This window comes from Ambystoma mexicanum, chromosome 10 (genome assembly GCF_040938575.1).
Source record: "Ambystoma mexicanum isolate Mex_15411 chromosome 10, UKY_AmexF1_1, whole genome shotgun sequence".
NCBI lineage: Eukaryota > Metazoa > Chordata > Amphibia > Caudata > Ambystomatidae > Ambystoma > Ambystoma mexicanum.
The window spans coordinates 1,395,497,270-1,395,515,968 of NC_090932.1; positions in this window are offsets into that span (position 1 = coordinate 1,395,497,270).

Consider the following 18,699-nt stretch of genomic DNA (forward strand, 5'->3'; position numbering starts at 1 on the left):
CAACTGTATCAGCGGAACTGATCAAATTGTATACATTATGGGATTGACCTGGCAACGAACCCTAGGCCTGGTCCAAAGAATGGTTAACCCGCGAGGGGGTTGGCCAAGGCTGGATAAAAAGTATAAAAACCCGAGTATCCCAATGTACGCTCTCTCACACTAACACGGCGAACTACCGTTGATGGTTCGTCCTGTTACTCTGAGGGCCGAATAGCTATCCGTATGTCAATTGACTTTTGGTAATTGTTGTAACTTTGAATAAAGCGCTTTGTATGTCCTTTGTAACCTGTGTTGGTGTGTTTCCTTTGGGCTTCCCGGCCTCATATCAATTTTTCTGTTTTCCACAGTTGGCGCCCGAACAGGGACCCTCAGGATTGATGCCGGATCATTGAAGGTTGACGCAGACTATCGAACCGGGATCGGACGGTGTGATTCTGCGGGCCCGACCGGACGAGACGCGATACCTTGGCAGCGCTGCACGATCCGATCCTTGGACGATAGTCGTGTGGTCTGACACGGCATCTTGACGAGGGTCCAATTTTGAGGCGGGCAGATTTGCCAAAACCACCAAACGCAAGGTAAAATTCGTTAGGTAAGTTCTTTGTAAACCGTACGGTCCTCCTTAGGTTTGGTCAGGTGCAGTCGTGACCCGGCTCTTAATTTAACCCTGACACTTTGAATTTGGCGTATTGTATCTGCAGACACAATTATTGGACCAGGTAACACCAATTTTTTGAGAAATGCCTGGGAAATTGTCTAGCTGTTTTAGGGCTCTGTTCCGCAGCGATCGGCAATCCTTGGAATTTAGCCGCCCGGCACCACAGGAGGGGTCGCCGGCGTGTACTATGTACTGTAAGCATGGCATTGGAAGTATAGTATTTAATGATATTTGGCACACACAGACCAGACATGCCTCCGAATTTCAGTGGCCAATCAACGGTAGTTTTGAGATCCCCCGTATTGAATACTTAGAATCGATCTTGTTAAAGAAAAAGGCTAGACCAGCAGCCTTTGATGTGTTACAAAATTGGAAGAAAGAAGCATTGCAGCAGCTTAAAAGTAGGGATAAACATGCATGTCGTCATAAAACAAACGCTGAAAAAGCATTATTATATGATAAAGAAAAGCGGTCAGAATCAGTTAAAAATATGGATAGAGCCTTTTCACTCGGGATCCAGAAAATGTATCCCTCTAAGGATTTCCATGTGTCTGAGGAATTTATTGAGAAATTATTAAATGAACGCAGGCCCGATGCCTCAGCGCCACCTCCGTATGCTCCTTTTTTGGGCACTCTGCCCATTCCTGCTGTTGTTCCTGTTGCCATTCCTGTTCCCCCTGTACAGCCTGTTGTTCCTAGTCCTTTGGTTGTCGTTCCTCCGCCTATCGCACCGCCCCTTCCCCCTGCACCTGCACCTTTGTTAAATTTACCTATACCTCCGCTCCTGAGTGGCCCTGTATTGATCAGAGTCGATCCAGGTGCAGGGTCAAAGATTGTGACTCGTAGTACTGTTTCTGCAGATAGGAAACAGGAATTGTTTGCATGGGCTAAGCATTGCATGGAGAAAGGTGATCAAGCTAATGTTTTTTCTACATTATCTAATTTGAATAGTTTTCCCGAGAAAAATGTTTTTATCGAAGGTTTGGGGACTCATTTGTGTGTAATGTGGGGTAGATTACAAAATTCGGATCTTCCACAAGGGATGAGAGATCTGAATGCTTTGGCACTTTCGAGGGACACAGAGCAGAAAGTATATGGACATGTTGAAAGATTGTTTGAGTTTAGGAAAGACTTTGAAAAATCACGAGATGAGGATGATGAAGACGATAGAATATATGTACAGAAACGGTTCCTTCCATGCCGTAGAGCGGCACCTGAGGAAGTACGAATTTGTACCAAAGATGCGGTTCGATGGATCTCGGATTCATCAATACCGCCAGACGAAGTGTATGACACGTATAGTCAGTATACAGTAGAGATGCAAAGAAAAGTAATTCAGGTGATGGTACAGCACCTGCAAGAGGAATGTGTAAGGAAGAGGGTCAGTTGCCCCATAGAACTATTGGGGATTTGTAAAAGGACTTTTTCGCCCGACACTTCTACAGCTGCCTTAGCGCTCGATCGGGCTCTATTGCTTAGTAAGCAGCCGGAGGTACCTATATCTCAGTTGCCTATGAGAGAGGTTCCTCCGACCTTTGTCCCAAAAGTTGAGATCCCCGCCAACGCGGCGACTGGTGTCCCCGCGGTGGATATCCCTGTACATTATGTATCGCAATTCGTTCACGTCCCGTTTTCACGACAGGAAGTGAACACAATTAGACAATCAGTTCCTGATATTAGAAAAAACCCGACGGGGTTTTATAAAGAAATAGAGTCCGTTTTACAGTCCTCCGTGTTCACCTTGAGTGACATTGACTTGTTATTTCCTGTGCTCCTACCCGTAGATGTATGAAAACAGGTTCGGACAATAGACGATGTGCCAGGGCTGGGAGATACGTGGGCAAATATGATTAGAATTGATGGAGAAAGACCAGCTGGTGAGAAACCGCCACAGGTAATACTTACTTTACCTGATAGGATTGTCGCTAAACTAAAAACTATGATTCCAGAAAAAATGATTATTTGGGACAAGCTTACGGCCTGTGTTCAAGGGAAAACTGAAGGCGTAACCGAATTTTTCAATAGATTCGAGCAGGTATTTTCTGACTTCAGTGGACAGGATTTAGGTACAGAGTCGGGGAAGAGGTTGTTCGTGGACAAATTTGTACGTGGATTGTTACCTGACATCCAGTCACAAATTATGTCCTCTGAGAGCGCTTGGCAGGCAAAATCTCAATCTGAGGTTTTGCACATGGCTCAGTATTATGAGAACCGTGTTAATAATGAGAAGGAAAAAATTGAAAAGAGAAAGGGAGATTTGAAAACCAAAGTATTAATACAGCAAATTATTAGAAACCCCAGAGGAGGTACGACACAGACTAGAGGTCAGTACGTTCCAAAAGGAAATGCTCCTCTGAGTACTGTGAATATTAATCAATGTGCTTATTGCCGCCAGGAAGGTCATTGGCGAGCACAGTGCCCTGTCCTTCGCCAGAGGTCAAGCAGTGCGTTTGGGGGTATGGGTAGACGACCTAGGGGCCGCCCTGGAGCAGGGGGCCCTGACAGAGGTCAGCTTTTGCAAGATTCTCAGCAACCTTTTTCACGGGAAAATCAGACCTCGAGTATGGACTCGAGAAACATATTTGATCACCCTTCTGCTGCCTACCTTTCTGGAGAGCTTCCTTCTGATGAGGCTCTATTTTATTAGGATTGCCCGAAGCAGGGTTTGGAACCTTTGCCTATTCCCGTTAATCAAAAAGGCCCCTACGTTGAATTATTAGTGGGGAATAGGAAACACCAGTTTTTGATTGACACTGGAGCACAGAAGTGCTCCATTGATCATTCCAGGGTTCCAAACATCCCACTGTCAGGGCAAACAAATGTTTCCGTAGGGTTTTCTGGTATACCAACCATCTGTCCGGTTTCTGCGCCGGTATCCGTTTCTTTGGGTCCCTTCACGGACCATTGCCCTTTTCTTCTCACTTCAAACTGTGGAGAGAATTTGCTGGGGTTGAATTTGTTAAAGAAATTGAACGCAGTTATTCATTGTTCTTCGGATGGAGTACGGCTAACGGTTTCACCACAGCAACTTCCTAATTCTCAGTTCTTGATTCGACCTTTACCTCCCGAGTTCAGCATTGTCCCGGAATGCTTGTGGGCGGTGGACGACAATGATGTCGGAGTGTTACAGATTGAGCCCGTTAAAATAGTCCTGAAACATGGGGTGAAACTGCCACGCATCCCGCAGTATAAAATATCAGTAGAAGGTGAACGTGCTTTGAAATGCATTGTCTCCGATTTTGTACATCGTGGGGTGATCGAGGAGATTACAGGTAGTTTGTGTAACAGTCCGATCTTACCTGTATATAAGAAAGGCGACAATGCAATTCCATACCGGTTTATAATTGATCTTCGTGCTATTAACCGAGTGGTCGCCCCACAATTTCCAATTGTGCCTGATGTGACGACGATATTAACAATGATCCCTGCTTCGGCTACGCATTTCAGCGTTGTGGACCTAAAAAACGCTTTCTTTAGTATCCCTATACATAAAGAAAGCAGATATTTGTTTGCGTTCACCTTGGGGGGACGCTCATTTACATTTACAAGGGCACCTCAAGGGTATACTGAAAGTCCCAGTATTTATAGTAGAGCTTTAAAGGAGCAGCTCGACACCCTTGAATTGCCACCTACTTGCACGCTGTTTCAATATGTTGACGATTTACTTTTGGCTGCAGATTCTGAGAAGGCCTGTAAAGAAGGCACTATACTGTTGCTTGTTCATCTAGCTAAAAATGGTCACAAAGCTTCGCTTAAAAAATTTCAATATTGTTGTCAGGAGGTTGCCTATCTAGGCTACCTCCTGTCAAAGGAGGGGAGAAGATTGACACCTGAAAGAATAAAACACATTTCTGGCATGTCTGTTCCAAATACACAGAAGGAAGTCAGAGCCCTGATAGGGATGGCGTTCTACTGTAGGTTGTGGATCCCGAATTTCGCACTAGTGGTAAAACCGATGTTGGCTTTGACGAAGAAGGGCATTTCTCTGCCACTGCCATGGGAATCGGAACATCAACGATCATTTGAGCTTCTCAAAACCGCACTATGTTCGGCACCGGTTCTGGGTACTCCAAATTATGACAAGGCCTTTGTGTTGTTTGTGCATGAATGTGATGGATGTGCTTTGGCTGTGTTAACACAGGAACACGGAGGGAAGAATAGGCCGTGCGGCTACTACTCCTCCGCCCTTGATCCTGTTGCATGCGCTTTGCCAAGATGTTTGCGCGCTGTTGCTGCTGCTGCCGCGTTTGTAAAACAGAGTGAGGGAATGGTCCTAGGCCATGATTTGATTTTGATGGTACCTCACTCTGTTGATATCCTATTGAACAAAACCCAAACGCAACACCTCACCTCTGCACGGTTAACAAGGTATGAACTCATTCTGTTTGCCCCTCATATTCAAATTAAGAGGTGTTGTGTTCTCAATCCGGCTGAACTCTTACCTTTCCCGCAAAACACTGTTTGCGGTGACGAAGAATCACATGACTGCCTGTATACCACCGAGCAAAAAACGAAGGGCAGGATAGATCTCATAGATACTCCTTTGGAAAATGCAGAAGGGGAGCTGTTTTGTGATGGCTCCTGCTTCAAGCTTTCGAATGGTACATCTACAGCTGCTTATGCAGTTACTACATTGAGCAAAATTGTTGAAACTAAGAGAATTTCGCATAATTCCGCGCAGGCCGCAGAGATTATAGCGTTGACCCGAGCTTGTGAACTTTCCCAAGGGCGAAGAGTAAATATATATACCGATAGCCAGTACGCATTTGGGGTGGCTCACAACTTCGGAAAACTTTGGTCGGAAAGAGGGTTCCTGACCTCACATGGGACCAAGATTCAGCATGGCCCTTTGATAGTGCAATTACTTTCGGCTCTCTCACTCCCTAAACGGTTAGCGATCATGAAATGTGCAGCACATCGCAAGGTCATAGATGATGTGGGCAGAGGGAACGCTTTTGCGGATTTGATAGCCAGACAAACGGCCACAGACCTTAGCACGGACATGTATACCTCGAGGGAAATGAGAGATGTTTGCATAATGGATGAAGGTATTGGGTCTGTGCGAGATATTCAGACTGATGCCACGATGGAAGAATCTAGAAAGTGGGCTGAAGGAATGGGGAAACTGGATGACGAAGGGTGTTGGGTGGATACATCCGAAGGGAAATGGTTGCTTCCTGATTCTTATGTGTTGGCGATGGTTACGATGGCACACGGTCCTACGCATGTGTGTGCCCAGCAGATCACGAAAATGTTAGAACAGGTTTGGGTTAATGACAAAATTCTGGAAACTGCAAAGAGGCACGTCCAGAACTGCATGATCTGCCTACAGCACAATGTGGGTAAAGGGACAGTGACTCCAAGGGGAAGTTTCGGGCCCCCCTCTGTCTCTTTTGAGGTCATTCACTTTGATTTTATTGAAATGGAACGATGCAATAATTTAAAATATGTTCTCGTCATTATTTGTGCCTTTAGTAAATGGGTCGAGGCTTTCCCCGTCAAAGATACTACCGCCATGACCACTGCAAAGATTATGGTAAAAGAATTCTTTCCTCGATTTGGGCTCCCGAGGATAATCTGGTCGGACAATGGTCCTCACTTTATCGCAGCAGTAATTTTGCAAATATGCGCAGCCCTAGGTATTGAGAAACGATTTCATTCAGCTAGGCATCCTCAAAGTGCTGGGTTGGTAGAAAGACACAACGGTATTTTAAAGAATAAACTTGCAAAAACATGTGCTGATACCAAACTGAAATGGCCGGATGCTTTGCCTATTGTGTTATTAGCTATGCGTACCACACCACAGACTAGAACTGGGCTTTTTCCATTTGAAGTAGTAATGGGGAGGCCTGCTAACATTTGGGGTCTCCCGAAACCTAAAGCCCTGAGGGAGGTGGAGAATGTATTGCTTGTAGACTACTGTAACCAGTTAACTAAAAACCTGTATTTCATCTACCACCAGGTGCATGCTGCTTTACCTGTACGGTTCACGGGCCCAGGACACGATATACAGCCTGGAAGCTGGGTCCTCGTGAAGGCCTACGAGAGGTCTTCCTGTCTCGCGCCTCGCTGGCGGGGACCCCACCAGGTATTATTGGTCACCAGGACAGCAGTGCGGGTGGCTGGAAAGAAGAACTGGATTCACGCGACGCACGTCAAGAAACTTACTCACCCGATGCCACACGCTACAGAAGAAGCAGAACCCCTCGCTGATGCTAGAGTCTCTGATCTTGGAGTAGCAAACAGCGCTGTGAGTGCGTCGGAGAAGGTCTCTGAGCCTGAGGAGCTTGGGGAACAATCCATCTCGTCTCCACACTCTCTTGAAAAATCACTTCCGGAAAACACTGTTTTGAGCTCTGCGACTTCCGTCGCCACCGACACGTCGCTTCCCTCAGGAAGTGACGATACTTTGCTTCTGGACCACACAAATTTGGGTACCATCAGGTACAACCTTCGACCACGGAAATAGAACTACGGCACGAGTGTCGTGCATCTGGAAAAGGAAGTGATCGGAAAATTGTTTTGTTTTGTTGAACAAAAAGGGATTCTGCTGGCTAGGGTTGGGAAGGACTAAAAAATCACGCGACCGTAGTGTCGCCAGCAACGAACATTGGGGCCGTCGATCAAGGAACTACGATGCCTGCCACCTTCACCGCTGCTCCCCGCATTGGACTTTTAGATAAGGGGGTGACCAAATCGAATAATGAACAATGTGCCTGGGCCCCGAAAACGTACTGTTGTGTTTTCATTTTGATTATTGTTATTTTTGTAACTGCTGCTGTAGGACTTTGGTATTTCGAAGAAGTCTATCCTTTGAAACCTTTATTACCGACCAAGATCGTACCAACTGTTTTGACTCCCTCTGTACACCTGTCCCCTAGAGACTCCCAACATAGACAGAAGTATCATAATAACACTCTGATGATAGTAATGAATGCTACTCATGCCATTTTTAATAAGAGTGGTTGTTGGATTTGTACTCACTTACTGCAACATGGGAACAAGGGACTGGGATGGTATATACATCCTCTACCTTTAACGACTTCTTGCTATGCCTCTCTTAGAGCACTATTATTTGGCCGATGGAATGATAGCATCTCAGGGAACTTTGATGGAACTAATTTGAATGATTTCGAGAAACGTGAATTGACTCCCCTGGGATGCTCGCTTTTCGCAAATAGAAGTAAACCTAACGTTGCTTCTATTAGGCCGTCTGACAAACCATCTCTTCCTTTTCAAACTCTGATTTCCTTTAAAATGGCTCCGATAGGCAATAAGGACGCTGTACCTCCTTCTTATTCTGTAAATCATAGTCCCGATTCGGTTCCCTTTTGTGTACAGAGAAATGGCACTAGGCCAATGGGAGATTTTGAAACTTGTAAAAATATTGTAAATTTGACTGGGGAAAACAGGCCTCTGTATGTAGGAGGGCCCGTTTATTTTGTTTGTGGTAGTTTAGCATTTCCCTGGTTGCCCAAGGATTGGCAGGGGACCTGTTATTTAGGAATATTGTTACCCGGGGTATTTGTAGCTAGTACCTTGGAGGTTTCTAAGGCTCGCCCACGGCGAGACAACAATGGAGATACCCCTGGGCAAGTATTTGGGGACATAGCCAAATCAGTTGTGCCCTTTTGGGGACAAATAGCAAACTCAGAGAACATTAGGGGATTAGCAAGGGTATTGGAGAGAACGATCAACCGGACCACGGACATACTCTACAATATGACCTTAGAGCAAAAGGCGATAAGATTGGTAGCACTTCAAAATCGGATGGCATTAGATGTCATCTTGGCAGAACGAGGTGGAGTATGCAAATTAGTGGGGTCCGCTTGTTGTGTTTTCGTACCAGACTCCTCACCAACAATTTTTAAAGCAATTCAGAACTTGCATACTCTCAGTTCTGAAGTCCATATCCCTGTAGGAGACTGGAACCTTAGTACTTGGTTTTGGGATTCTTTGCGATCTTGGGGTTGGAAGGTGCTTTCCGTCATACTGGTTATTTTAGGGATTCTGTTATTCCTTTGTTGTTGTTTTCAATGCCTCCCAAGTATATGTGGAATGATAGGGGGGTGTTGTGCTCAAGCAGTGAGCGCAATAGGGCATAAAATATATACCCCAGATACAGCATCTAAAGAATTCATGTTACAAGAGGTTCTTATGAACGACCTTATGGCTATAGACATTACAGACAATGATGCAGAACCTATGGATGATAATACATGGAGTCATTTTCGAAAGTATTAGGGATGATGTTTAGCACTTGGCATAGGCCAAAAGGAGGGTCTGTGGAAATCGAAATAATATTGTACCTCCTATCGCATTGTTTGAATGTTTGTTGGCCTACGCCAAGTTGTCTAAAAACATTGTGTACATAGATTCCGCGGCAAGGTCCTGACCTTAATGTATTGTGCAAATCGCCATCTTGGATTAAGCCGCCATTTTAGGTTCTCTTGTAGTGTGGAAGTCACCCTGAACAACAAAATGGAGGCCGAATGACATTTCGAGTGGGATTCTGGCTGTTGTGACCTCCGCACACATGAATAAGTAATATGCCCGCAGGCCAATTGTTGGGGTCGCGAACTGAGACCTTGTCCTATCCCTGACCTATGTGTAAATGAACAACTGTATCAGCGGAACTGATCAAATTGTATACATTATGGGATTGACCTGGCAACGAACCCTAGGCTTGGTCCAAAGAATGGTTAACCCGCGAGGGGGTTGGCCAAGGCTGGATAAAAAGTATAAAAACCCGAGTATCCCAATGTACGCTCTCTCACACTAACACGGCGAACTACCGTTGATGGTTCGTCCTGTTACTCTGAGGGCCGAATAGCTATCCGTATGTCAATTGACTTTTGGTAATTGTTGTAACTTTGAATAAAGCGCTTTGTATGTACTTTGTAACCTGTGTTGGTGTGTTTCCTTTGGGCTTCCCGGCTTCATATCAATTTTTCTGTTTTCCACATAGCTAGCAAGAGTTCAGCAATGCTAAAGTCTGGATTCTGCAAGGAAATCTGGATCTTCAAGGAAGTCTCGATTCAGCTAGAAGATGAAGGGTTCTGGAACAAGGTGCTGCGCCGAAAGCTGGATGGGTTCTGGAAGCAGTGTGTCCTATGTGTAGTGAAACTCCTATATTTATCTATCACAAAGTTTATGGCGTGGGCAGAACTTCAAAACACACCCCCACGGCTGTGAGTGGCTGCAGGCATGTGCTTTGTTTTGGTTGGCAGTCAGAACATAACTGTCATCTTTACGATGGGATTTAGGAATTCCCACATTGATTTGTACCAAAACATAACTTTGCACAAATGTACATTTCTAACATTATGTACCTTAATAAAATTGGACACATACATTTCATATTTGATTGTCTATATCCACATTCAATCCCCATCTCTGTGCGAGCTGTTTTTCTCATTCTATAGAATTTTATCAATTTTAAACATAACAGTTTAGACTAATAATTTCTAATTCATTACATATCTGGGCGATGACTTCTGGAACATGGGTATACAATCTCATATTTGCACCATTAATAGTTTTGCCACAATCAGGGTTTTGGTGTATCTTTGGTTCCTTATGTAGTAAGAATCCTACCAAGTCTTCAACTGTCTAGCATGAGTTCAGATTTATAAGTTTTTATTTTTCACTCGTCTACTTATTTTGGCTGCCATGTTAAATGTCACAAGTTCTGAGGCAAAATAAGTAATTTCCATTCAAAATCCAGGCCAGGTTTTTTTTCTTTCTTACTTCCCAAGTGAGCAAATGGCCAGTCTTTTCAAGTTCACTGAGAAACCTCCTCCACATCCTACCCCTCCTTTTAGGAGGATGGGTGCCCAAGCCTGCCTTTGTCCTTGGGTCAGCCAAGACGCATGGCTAATGCGGCCTCATTGTGCTCCTTGTTGTCATTATGCGGGAACCATTAGGGCTTCCTGTTTTCAATGGAGTGTCAAGCTGAGATGTCAACTTTCCCAGGCCAGGCACTGCCCAATCAGAATTAAGCAGTTACTTCCACTGGGTTACTGTAATATTAACAATAAAGTCTTTGCTTTAACACATATAAAAATAAGCACAGTTTATAAGGGATTTGGACATTTAAAAGAATTAAGCCCTTCACAAACATGCTTTAAAGAGGTGCCTTTTGCAATTTCTTCCAGAAAAAGAAATACTTTAAACTGGATTTGACAGCTAATTTCCTTAAGCAGCAGTTAGGCAGTGAGGCCTGGATTCCTCTGACTGCCTGGAGAGTCTATGATTTCAGCACACTTTTCCTTTCAATAATTCCTGGGAAAATTACTGAATTTTTAAGGGCATTTTTGGATTTTAGCCCTTCTGTGGCCTTGCTTCGGGTGACAGGTGACAGCAGTGATTCTTGTTTTTACACCAACTTTGCCTTTGTGTGGCAGGGTGTGCAGCTCTTTTGTGGTTTATGAACCATGCGCAGTCTTGCATATTTGGCGCACACGGGGTTATCGCCTCCATTTTTGGCAGTTTCTTTCCCCCATTGACAAAGGGGTGTAGTAGGGTGCATTGGCATAGGTAAAAATATTCCACACATCCCCCCCGACTCCATCGTGACGTCCAGTCGTGGGGGAGTTGGGCCGTGGGATTATTTTTCCTTCGGCCCATGTGAAGAAGTCCGGTTGCTTCTCCCATCAGCGATGGATGCGACACGCTCTTCTCACTGGTTTTGGTTGGAAGTGTGGAGCGACACTCCGGGCTCTTGTTTTTTTTTTGTTTTTTCCCCGAGGAGTCCTCCTTGGTGATTAGGTGGTTTTAGTTCCAGTACTAGAAGACAGAAGATAGCACGGTTACGGAAATTTCCCCACTACTGTTCCCCGAGGGGTGTAGTGGGGCGGATGCATGCATAGAATACAATTTACAATATTCCCCGCCTATATTTAATAATGATTTTAACACTCTCCTTGCACATACTCAATGAACATTTAATAATTCTTTTTAGATCTCTGGATTTTCCCCCTCTGTGATTCCGGTAGGCTCTTCTATTTGCCACAATGTATGCCTGGGATGGCAACTCTTTAGCTGGTTTATGTGGACCCACTTGTCTTCCCCTCTGTCAAATTGCCCTTGGAGATGCGTATTCTGTAGGCGACTGGTGAGATTCTGTCCACAATTTCAAAAGGACCCCGCCAACTTAGGAGGAATTTGCGCTCTTATACTTGGTTCAAATGGAAATTGTAGAACAAGACCCTGTCTCCTACTTGATATTCCTTTTTAGTTGTCTTAAGGTCATAGTTCATCTTCATACTGTCTGCAGATCTTTCTAGATTCCACTGAGCATATGCAAAAGCATGTTGAAGGTGCTTTCTCAAATTCTCAACATACTCATGAGTTTTGGAGGCATTTATCAGGGTCTGCTCTTGGGTTCTGTAGAGCAGATGCTGGGGTAGCACCATCCTTCGTCCAGTCATCAGCTCAAATGGAGATATTTTTGTTGCAGAAGAAGGGGTAGATCTGATGGCCATCAGGACAAGGGGTAATCAAATATACCAACTTGGCCCAGAATCTGCCACAAACTTTTTTAATATGGTCACAATAGTTTTATTGTACCTCTCAACTCCACCACCAGAGGACAGCGGTATGCAATGTGTAATTTCCTTTTTACCTCAAGTATCTCCCACATCTTTGTCATGCCTTTGCTAGTGAAGTTACTACCTCAGTCTGACTCAATCCATTGTGGTAGTCCAAAACACGAGACGATGTGATTGATCATCAGGCAGCTAATGTTTCTGCCTTGCAATTTGGGGCCGGGAGACATTCCACCCATTTAGTTAACAAGCATGTTACGGGTAACATGTACTTGTTCCCTCTAGAGGAGCGAATCACGGGCCTGATGAAATCGACTTGCAGATCTGACCAAGGCAGTGTCATCCCCTCTTTTGGAAGAGAGCACGGTGTGTGAGTGATGTTGGCTGAAATTGTGCACACACAAGACACCCCTTCAAGTATTGGTCGAGGTCCTACCCCATGTGTGACCAGTATGCAACCTCTCGCAAGATTTCTAATGTCGTATGAAACCCCCGATGACCGGCTGTAGCCGCATCATGGGCGTGACTTAGCATCAGGCTTCAGAATGATGTAGGCACCAGCCACTGGTCACAGCCATATATGGATCTCCTCACCAACAAACCCTCTTGGATTCAGAACATTTTTGGACATTTCATCAGCACTTTGACGTCCTCTTTCCCAATGCAATCGGTATCCGTCAGGGGAAAGTTCTCGAGGGATCTCAATGTGTTGATAAAACGTACCAATTAGTGGAACCCCTTTTTGAGCCATAATCAAATCAGCATCTGGGGTTTCTTTAGTCCACTGGGCACTTGAGAGTTCATTGTGAGCATTTGTCTGGGAGCTAGTGATAGCAGTGACCTGGATTTCCCCCAACAGGGATTCGATCTCAAGTAGATCCCCTTGGATGGTTCCGGTTTTGGCCAGCTGATCGGCTAAGTCATTTCCAGTTTTGTCTGGTCCCTCTACTTTAGAATGACCCTTGGTCTTTTTCCAGTAGATGGTCACCCCATTAGAGGTGACCAGATCATCAATATTCTGTATTAGTTTTCCATGTTTAGTGGTTTATTGTTAGCACATAGCATGCCTCTGGTTTTCCAATTAACCAGGTGTTCCAGAAACCCGTTCCGGACATAATCTGAATCAGTGATTATGACCAGTTTATGGAGTTGCTGTTGGACAGCAGTGAGGATGGCTTGATGCACAGCCACCAGCTCTGCCACTTGACTACTGCAGGGACTGATTTTGTACCCAGCAGAGGGCTCTGGGGCATCATTCACCTATGCATTCCTCCTCCCGGCCACACGTTCCTTTCCCCCATTGTTGTCAACATGGTAGGAGCACCCATCCACATAGACAGTGGGCATTCCCTCACACTGGTCTTCTTCATAGACTTTGTGTGAGGAATTAAGGTATGCCTCCATGTTGTCCTTGATTTTAAGACTTTCGTCCTCAAGACAGTTTTCTCTGGCACAATCATGCAAGTCGGCCAGACTTTGCGCGAGGGGACTCTTATTGTTTTGGCCATTTCTGAACTCCACCGGAAAGCCGTGCATTGACAGGATCCAAGAAGTAATTCGGGAATTACATTTCCGGCCCAGATTCTGTCACTTTGAAGATATTGCAGAGGCTGGTGTGGAGTCTCCACTATGATATGTTCCCCCTGGATGAACGGGCCGTAATTCTTCAATGCCCACACCGTTGCCTTCTCACAAACGTTGAATTTTTCCTCCACAGAGGATAAAGTCTTACTCGCATAGGAGATGACTTTATTGACCTTGTCATGCTTTTGGTATAATACTGCTGTCAAGCATGTATTTGAGAACCCTGTCTCCAAGAAGAACTCCTTGTTTTTGACAGGGTAAACTAGGCAAGGCGCTTATGATAGGCTTCTTTTGAGTTGTGGCTTGTTCTGGACCTCACTCGCACTTGACCCCCCACCTTCAACAGATGGATCAGGGGTCTTGTGATCTCTGCGTAATCCTCAATGAACTTTCTACTGTAATTAGGCAGTCCAAGGAGGCTCCTTAGTTCACGCAGAGTTGTGGGGTCTTTTAGTTTCCGGAGTGCTTCTACTTTCTTTTCCTAGGGACAGAGACCCTCCAGAGTTATCTCATGCCCCAAGAAATCGACACAGGTCCTACACCACTGTGCCTTTTGGAAAGATAGTTTTGCTCTGGCAGCCGTCTACTGTATCAGAACATAACGGATCCCTGTTATGTGTTCCTCCACAGGTGAGCTTTTGATTAGAACATCATCTACATAGGCCAGGTTACCCCTTTCACCCAAGTCAGGCATGGCCTTATGCAAGAAGATATTAAATGAATTGCCAGAGTTGATGTATCCGAAGGGAGTCTGGGTCCAAGTGTACTGCTGCCCCCCGAAGGTAAAGGCCAGCTTGTATTGGTCCTCCCTACTGACAGGTACAGTCCAGTACCCATTGGTCAGGTCAATGGCAGTGTATACCTTTGAGCCCTGGATCTGGGCCAGCCCTTGCTCAATGTAGGGAAGAGGCCATCGGGAAGTGTGGACCCATTTGTTTAGCTCCCTTAGTTTAGCACAGAGTCTCCACTGGCCGTTTGGTTTCAAAATCCCCAGCACCGGATTATTGAAGGTGCTGTGGACTGGATCAATTATCCCACGGGCCTCAAGGTTTTTAATTATGTCTGTGAGTGACTCCATGGATGCGAGAGGCAAGCGGTATTGCTTCACAAACACTGGAGTCATGCCAGGGTCCGTGGGTATTGTTGTATGGATTTTGGTATGACCACAGTCATATGAGTCCACAGCAAAGAGATCCTGAAAATCTAAGAAAACTTGTTTACATTTTTTCTTTTCCTCCAGAGTCTCACAGGCATCAGCTAGGTTGACTCTCTCTTCAACCATCTGCCTGAAGCCCGGAAAGACGTCTGGTTTGGCTATCTCAGCTGCCTCCTCCAGCTGGTTGGAGAAGTCCCTGGTTGAAGTATTGACTTGGACTGATGGCTTCATGTGGGGAAGGCAGTTCTGGTGGACTTGAAAGATCACCTCATGTCTCCTGAAGTCACAGGTCACCTCTTCCTCATCATAAGGGCAGGAAGAGTACACCAGTAAATTCGCCCCATGCCGGGTGAAGATCCTGTCTGGTGTTGTGTCATTGTCGCTATCACTGTCAGAACAGTCATTGGGGATTAGTCCTATCAGTTCATTACTTAAATCTATGGAAAAATGTTGATCATCAACTGCCATTCCAATAATGGTGCCTGCGCCCAGAGTGATACTCCTAAGGTCGCTGTTATCCACCTCTATTGGAATAGTGTCGTGTTCTGTATTGACTAGTGGTGTTGGGTTTAACCCCAACCCTTGCTTTTGGAAATGGGCATTGAGGTGAACATATGCATCAGGATTTTGTAGTTTCTGTCCTCTTTTAATTTTTACTTCAAGTGGGAATTGTCGGGTCTGTTCTGGGATGGGGACTTCCTCTCCAATCTGAACTTCAACTGCATATGGCAGCAATTGAGTTGACCGAAATCCTTTCTAGGGATCATCAAAGTCCATGGGATTACCCACCAAACAGGACAAGGCTTTGAAGTTTATTCGGTCCAAACTAATGGCAAAGCAATTGAGAATGTCACTGCGTAAATAAAATGCAGCAGGGATATCTCGCACGACCCAACAATTATGGACTATGCTCTTGTTGCCTATGGAAATTTTGAGCATACACCTGCTAGGCAGGAGATGTTTGGAATTGGGTGTTTCCAGGCCAATTCCCATTTGTCTATCAATTTAAATGTGGAAATGGCTGGATCTTTTGGGAATTTTCGGAACATGGCTTCGCTGATGAAGCTCTTACCGTTGTTCACGCACACTCGGGGAGTACAGAGTCCTTCCCCTCATTTAACTGAATAGGGATGAGCAACTGTTCTCTAATTTTCTGAATGTCAGCCAAGGTTTGAGCTGGTTTCTCATCATTTTGGACTATAGAGGTGGGATTTTCTGATTGTGAATTGGTATAGAATTTCAGAGTATTTCCTTCCAGTGTGGAATGCCACATGAGACTGGAAGGCCTATTTTCAGAAATAGAGACGACTTCCCATCACCGGTTTGTTGTCCTACTGCAATTACTGTCACGTCAGGGATTCTGTTGTTTTGAAAGTGGAATTCAATTTGTTCAGGTTTTTGTTCAACCATGTGGCATGTGCCATTTAGACTAACATGGTTGACGCTATGTTTTAATTTTATTGGTCGGTTAGTCTGGGTCCAGAGGACCTTTTTTACACAATCTATTAGGGGAGACAATCTACGCAGGATGTTATTCCCCAGTAAACATGGTGTGCCCTCTAAAGTCACAACTATGACCGGGTGTTTCACCTTGTGTTGCCCAATTTTAATTTCTAAATTGGCAATACCCTCGACAGGAATTTCATTCCCATCGAAGTTCTGAAGTTCTCCTGGAAAGTGGGGTGAAAGGGATCTGGTATCTCTCCCCCTTCCTGATTTCAGCTGATCAAAGGCTCTTTTTAACAGAAGGGTGGCTTGGGATCCAGTGTCCACCAGTGCCAAAAATGTACATTGCCCCTGTATTTGGACCGGGGCATAAAATCTACCCTCCTTTTACTCAAGGGGGCAAAGATAATGTGCATTTTGGGCCCGTTGGTGGGTTAATTTCTTTACTCTTGATTCTGACACAGGGGTAATTTGGGCAGAATTCTGTGTTGGAAGCTGGTGATCTGTAAGAAAAATGTGGCAGTTGGATATTGGGGGAGTTTTGAGCTCCCCTGGTTCTGATTCTGGGCCACCCCCCCCCCTCTTTTTGGAGGCAGTCACCAGAATTGGTTTGGGCAAGGTGATTTTCTGGCTTGTCATTCTGGGGTTCAATGGTGGGCGGTTTTAACTCAGTCCCCACACATACCAAGTCTGGATTAGGATCTCTTGGGACCCATTTTTCTTTGGGAGGAGTTCCCCCATCCCTGAAGGGGAAGATCCTGTTCCCAGAGTCCTCTGAGGAACCGTCTCCTTCAAATTGGAAGACTCTAACCTCCTCCACAAAATTGGTCCTTTAGGCCCTTTATTTCTGCTACCCGCCCTCTGTTCCTTAGGTTGCAGGCTTCCGGGGGCAGGAGATTCTGGTTCCGGTTCCTGGTTTTCCAGGGGCTTTTCACAAGTGGGGAAGGAAGCTTCCTCTAAGGCTTTACAACCCCCTTCCCCCTGTGCCTCTTCCTTTGGAACCAGTGATTTGTCGGGGCTCTCTCCCTGTCATTGCTCTCGAGTACCAGACCCTTGGTTTGAGGGGTTCTGAGTCGCCATGCTCATCTGAGGGTTCTGCTGAGCCCTCAACATGCAACCCAGATCCTGTGACAAGTTCTGGACCTGGCGCTCCAGTTGGGACACCCACTCTGGCTGGACCGGGGGTCTCTGGTCCATCCTAGGTGGATCACGGGAAGGGTAAATGTCTCTTCTCCGATAATACCCTTGGTTGGGATAGTCATGGTAACCCTCCACCCTTGGCCTCCCCTCTCCTGGAATGGGCTGTCTGGGCTCAAGCAACTAGGGAAAGAAAGAAGGGTTGTTTTGGAGGTTGATGTTTGGCGGGTACCGGGGAAAGAAGCTCAACCCGACATGTGGGGGATTACTGTCCTCCTGGGGAAAGTTAGGAGGGAAGGTTCCTGGGTTGGCAGCTACCTGGTTGGATCCCCCCCTTGGGCTGGGGGAGTCCACACATACACCAGGATGGGTCTGTTGCCCTTGTAACAGGGGCTTATATAATCAAATGGGTTAGGGGTCACATTTGTGGGGTCACCTCCCTGACTACCTGTCTGGGATTGGCCCGAGGGCCTTCAGGATCTTGGGTTAGAAGGAATATTTTTAGGCCCCCCCATGTCCAGATCTAAAATGGAGGCAACCTTCACCTCTGCCAACTTAGCAGCAGCAGGGGTGTTGGCTGGTTTGCAGTTTTTATTTGTATTTTTATTCTCTACTGGTTTCTGCACTTCATAAATGCTAGTCACCTGTTCAATGACCCAGTCTAGTGATCTCTTCTCGTGAAAGTCCCTCACCGGCTGGGTCATGATGTATTTAGGGAGTGCGTGAAAGAAGGTATTGATGAACTCCCTATTGTCTGTGCGCACCCTCTTGGTGGTCTGCGCGAAGGCACGTTTTAATTCTTGCACACATTCTTGTGGGGCCTGGTCTTCCCCACACTGCAGATTGTAGGCCACCATGCGGGCCTCTTGGGGGTTCCTATGCACAGAAAAATGTTTTAAGATGGCCGCCCTGTAGGTGGACCATCTCGAGTGATTTTGGTCCTCCAGCCCTGCAAAGAAGCTGGAGTATTCAAGGAAAAATGTCCATTTGAGATATTGGATGCAATTCTGGCTATCCTTCAGGTGGAAAGTATCCATCATTTGCTCATATAACTCAAGGTGCTCCCAGACGGAATACTTGGCATTGTTATGATAGGGAGTTATGACGCTCCTAATGGCCTTGATCTGTTTCACAGGATCTTTCAGTAGGGCCCTCTTAATTTTGTTGGC